This window comes from Triticum aestivum, chromosome 7D (assembly GCF_018294505.1).
Source record: "Triticum aestivum cultivar Chinese Spring chromosome 7D, IWGSC CS RefSeq v2.1, whole genome shotgun sequence".
Classification (NCBI taxonomy): domain Eukaryota; kingdom Viridiplantae; phylum Streptophyta; class Magnoliopsida; order Poales; family Poaceae; genus Triticum; species Triticum aestivum.
Genome location: NC_057814.1, coordinates 44,357,533 through 44,362,547, shown reverse-complemented (window position 1 = coordinate 44,362,547; position 5,015 = coordinate 44,357,533).

Sequence of the window (5,015 nt, the reverse complement as noted above, 5' to 3'; positions counted from 1 at the left end):
TGCCCCCTTGCATGTTTTTGTTTTGTTCCTTGCATGTGTTTGTATATGTTGTGTCTCCAAATTGCTTATCTTGAGTAATCAAGTTTATGTATGTTGGTTTGCACTTCATGTACATGTGTGTCGTACGTTGAGCCTTTGTGCATCTTGTTTGTATCTTAGTTGGCTCTTGTGAGAGATTAATGGAATATCCAATTATGGGGGAGTGATGTGCTTTGTGCACCTCACAATCCTATAAATGTGTGTACATGAGTAATACCATCTAGTATTGATATTTCAAGATTATCTAGTCACTATGTGGTATGTCTTCTCATGAGAAATTCAAATTCTAAATAGTCCATTAATTATCTCTTGTTGGATTCTCTTATTGCCTCTTGTTAAGTTTTTATTGGTATCACATTATGGGGGAGTCATATGCTATGTGCATATTACAAGCCTAGAAAATGTGTACATTTGAGATATTGTCACCTAGAATTGATATTGTAAATTATCTGTTCTTAGGTGGCATGTTAGCTCTACAAGTTGCAATTTGCGTGTGTTCGGTGTGAAGATGATGTTGGATATCCTTGCTATCTACCAACGGGAATCATTTCCAAATACTTCTAGTCTTTAGACAATTGGTACTCACTTATGTGTGGTAGAAATTATTGATCATCTCTACATTGGCCTTTGCTTTTATTTGCCTTATCTCTCGCCTAGGAATGTATCAACTCCCTTTGTCTTCCATACCACTTGTGGATCTTGTTAATTTCTTGATCTCGTCTAGTGTTTTCTAGATATAGTGAAAGTGGTGATCCCACCTTGTGCATTTTGTATTCAAATGCAAATTCTCTATAATGCACTAGTCTTGGGGGAGCTATCCTATTTTCTATAAAACACTCATCTTGCGCTCCTTATCAAGTGTGTGTTGGTGGAAGGCAAGCCGTTTTCTTTTTGGTACTTTGTGCCATCATGAAACTTTGTAGAGAGCTTGGTTTGTTTGGAACCATCCTCTCTTTTGGGAGTTTGATATCTTTTATTTAGTGTGTATCAACCGATATATCATTCCTCGATGTATCTATTATGGATATCCTCCAAGTGATGATTTATTCATTTGGTATCTTTTCTTCACTTGGTTTTTCTTTGTCATTTGGTATCGGTTTTTGAAAGTCTTGAGCATGCATATTAATTTGATGTAGTATTTTTAGCATGCTTTCTTTCTTGGACCCAATATATAGGGGAAACTCCACCAAGTCTCAAATTGGATGAGATGTGCATGAAATTCATTTACGTATCTATATGCACATATTTATGTGGAGGTTGTCCTATGTATTGTTGGTTCTCTAACTCTTTGGTCCCAATGAGTTTGGGTACCATTTTGTTTGTGTTGTTGTTCTAGGATCAATTGGAGATACATTGGATGCTCGGCTCACTCACAAGGAAGGTGGTGTCATCATGTGCTAATTGGAGTCAAGCTAGGATGATCAATGAACTACTACCTACCTTTATTTGGTATCTACAACATCCTTCCAATGATATCTCGGTAACAAGTATCTCTTCATGCATTCTTTTCTTGCATTCAACCTTGTGTAGGTTGCATCTTAGCATGATTTTCATTCCATCTTGTGATACTTGTTTCCTTTCTCAAAGCATCTCAACGATGATCTCATGTTGCTAGTTGTGATGTCTTTGATGGGTGTGTGGTAGGAATTCATTTATATACTGTAAGACCATATCTAGCCATGTGCTATGCTTCCAAGCAAATATCTTATTGGTATATGTATGACTTCCTTTTGGATATCTTGTTCCTTCGTGTTGTAACTATTTCGGGTGTACATCCTTCTTTGTAGATATATATATCATCATGATTTCGTCTACCTAAAATCTTATACACTTGAGAGAAGTTGCATATCTAGATGATATCCTTTCTTTCACGTCCACCTCGTATTTCTTATGTTATTTATTTGGTGGCTCCGTGAATGCTTTTGCCTTGAGTGCGTGTCTTCTATCGTTGCATCTTGATGCGCTCTTGTGTGGTGAAGATTATTTTCCTCATGCTTATCTTTACGAGATTTTTGCCATCTTAATTGGTATCCCTCGTCTTGATGAGCCTTTCATCTTCTATCTTCACCGCGGGTTGTCACAAGCATGTTCTCTATATGCTTATTAGTAAGCTTGTGAACCCATTTGCTAGTTGTGTGTGGGAATGATAGGCCTTGCACCGTGTGCCTCATTCTTTCAAGACTTTATTGATGCTTAATGCTCTTCTGTACATTAGTCTTCTCAAGTGCATTGCCTTGACTCACACACATCTTTTTGGTTGAGCCCACTCTTAAGTTGTCTCTCTTACTTGTTGCTCAACCATGTGTTTGTTGCAAGTACTAGGCTTAGTTTCCTATATACTCTCTTGCACTTGTTGTAAGTTTCTATTGATTTTGGGGGAGCTATGATCCTATTTTGTGCACTTTGTATCCAAATACAAAAATTCTTGTTGTGCACAAATCATGGGGAGCTTCTCTAGTTTCTTTGTGGTGTCAATGGACTTGTGAAGATGTGCCGAAGAGTGGCTCACCCATAGTGGAGTATGGGGGAGCAATAATCTAGTCTCCATCGACCCAACGCAATCAAGAAAGGTGGTCCATCTTGAGGAGGACAAGATCGTCATCATCTAGCTCAAGTGGATCATGTGCAAGGCAAAGGTTTGCCCTTGATAGGTTTTCTATTTTACCGGTCTCATGGTGGTAGTTGGGGGACCGGGTTATAGGATCGATAGCCGTACTATCAAGGGGGGCTCTCAAGTGAGTAGCTTGATCGTATCGTTCGTCGAGAGCTCAAACCATTGCATCTTTGCATCATGTTTCTTGGTTCTTGTTTGGTTCTCTTTGTGAGTCTTAGAGCTTATGGTCATCTTGATGACAAGCTTGAGTTCATCGAAAACGGAGTTTGCATGCGTCTTCTATGATGTTTTCGGTGTTGGAGGTTTTACCAGTCTTATCCGAGGAAGGGTTCTCACCATTTTTTTTGGGCCTTTTCTCATTTGCTTCTTATTGGTATTTCTATCAATATTGTGTTAGCCCTTGTCGCTAGCTTTCCAACAAACTTGGTTTCGTCGAATTCGGAGTCCGTTTGCAGAAGTTGTGCCAGTTTTGGTGTCCTTAAAAGGGGCTGCTGCGGATGTAATTTTTTAGTACCGCTCTTGGAGCGGTACTACCGCGACTACTTCCGTGGCTACTTCCGCTCGGGACCAAAATCTCGTCACAAGTCCAGCGGTGGTAGGCACGGATGTAATTTTTTAGTACCGCTCGCAAGCAGTAGTACCGCTACCCTTCGCAGTAGTACCGCTACCCCTAGCGGTACTACCGTGAGGTCAAGCGGTACTACCGCTCCGACGGTTCTTCTGGCTTTTTTGCCTCCTCGCTGTTGTGTTTCAAAGGGCTACTACCGCCCTAGCGGTAGTACCGCTCCTTGGAGCGGTACTACCGCTCGGTGCGGGCTGTGAGCATAACGGTTGGATTTTTCCCCACCTATAAAAGGGGGTCTTCTTCCCCAATGAACCTTATCCTTTGAGCTCATGTTCTTCCCCCTTTGTTGACCTTCTTTGAGCTTGCTAACTCTCAATCCCTCCAATGATTCTTGCTAGTTCTTGAGGGAAAAGAGAGAGGAGATCTAGATCCACGTTTCCACCAATCACTTTCTCCTCTAAGTGAGGGAAACCCCTTGGATCTAGATCTTGGAGTTCTTCGTGTTCTTCTTTCGTTCTTCCTCTCATTTTCCTCCCTAGCATTAGTTGCTTTGGTGGGATTTGGGAGAGAAGGACTTGGGCACTCCGTGTGCCCTTGCCATTGCATTTGGTGCATCGGTTTGAGTTCTCCACGGTGATACGTGGAAGTGAAGTTTGAGAAGCTTATTACTCTTGGGTGTTTGGACACTCTAGAGCTTGTTCCTCTTGGGTGCCTTGGCGCCCTACACGGTTGGTGGTGTTCGGAGCTCAAACATTGTGGTGTAAAGCTCCGGGCAAGCGTCGGGGTCTCCAATTAGGTTGTGGAGATCGCTCCGAGCAATTTGACGGGTTCCGGTGACCGCCCCAAGGGTTGCCAAAGTGTACGGGTTCGGTGACCGCCGCCCAGGGTTGCCATTTGTACGGGTTCGGTGACCGCCCTCAAGGGTCCCTTAGTGGAATCACGGCATCTTGCATTGTGTGAGGGCGTGAGGAGATTACGGTGGCCCTAGTGGCTTCTTGGGGAGCATTGTGCCTCCACACCGCTCCAAACGGAGATTAGCATCCGCAAGGGTGTGAACTTCGGGCTACATCGTCGTCTCCACGTGCCTCGGTTATCTCTTACCCGAGCTCTTTACTTATGCACTTTACTTTGCGATAGCCATATTGTTTTTTTCACATATCTTGCTATCACCTGGTAGTTTATCTTGCTTAGCATAAGTTGTTGGTGCACATAGGTGAGCCTAGTTGTTGTAGGTTTTGTGCTCGACAAATTAACAGCTAGCTTTATTCCGCATTTGTTCAAGCCTAAATCGTAATTATTTTAAAGCGCCTATTCACACACCCCCTCTAGGCGACATCCACGATCTTTCACTATCCATCCAACGGCCGCCGGCCGGAGAAAAAATGGGAGACAAGGGCATGACCGGCGGCTTAGTCACTCCACCACTACTCGTCCAACTTTCTTCTTTGACTTCTAAGCCCAAACACCAGTGGCGGAGGTAGAGGGTGGACACTGGAATTGTTTCAATAGCTTTATATAATAGGAAAAAAGTTTAAAAAAATGAAAAATATATTTTTTATGAACAGTTCTACTATTGGCCCACCCTGGCCCATTGGGCTAGATCCGCTACTGCCAGACACGACTAAGAGATGGTAGAGAAAAGACATGTGAGTATGGATAATTCATGTCACAGGGGGCGTAGTCACTCCACCATGCGCTCATCTACAGTCGATGAACAGTAAATTTGGTGAACAGTAAATACATGTACATATGAAGCTAATAGTCACTCCACCATGGGCTCATCTACACGATGAACAG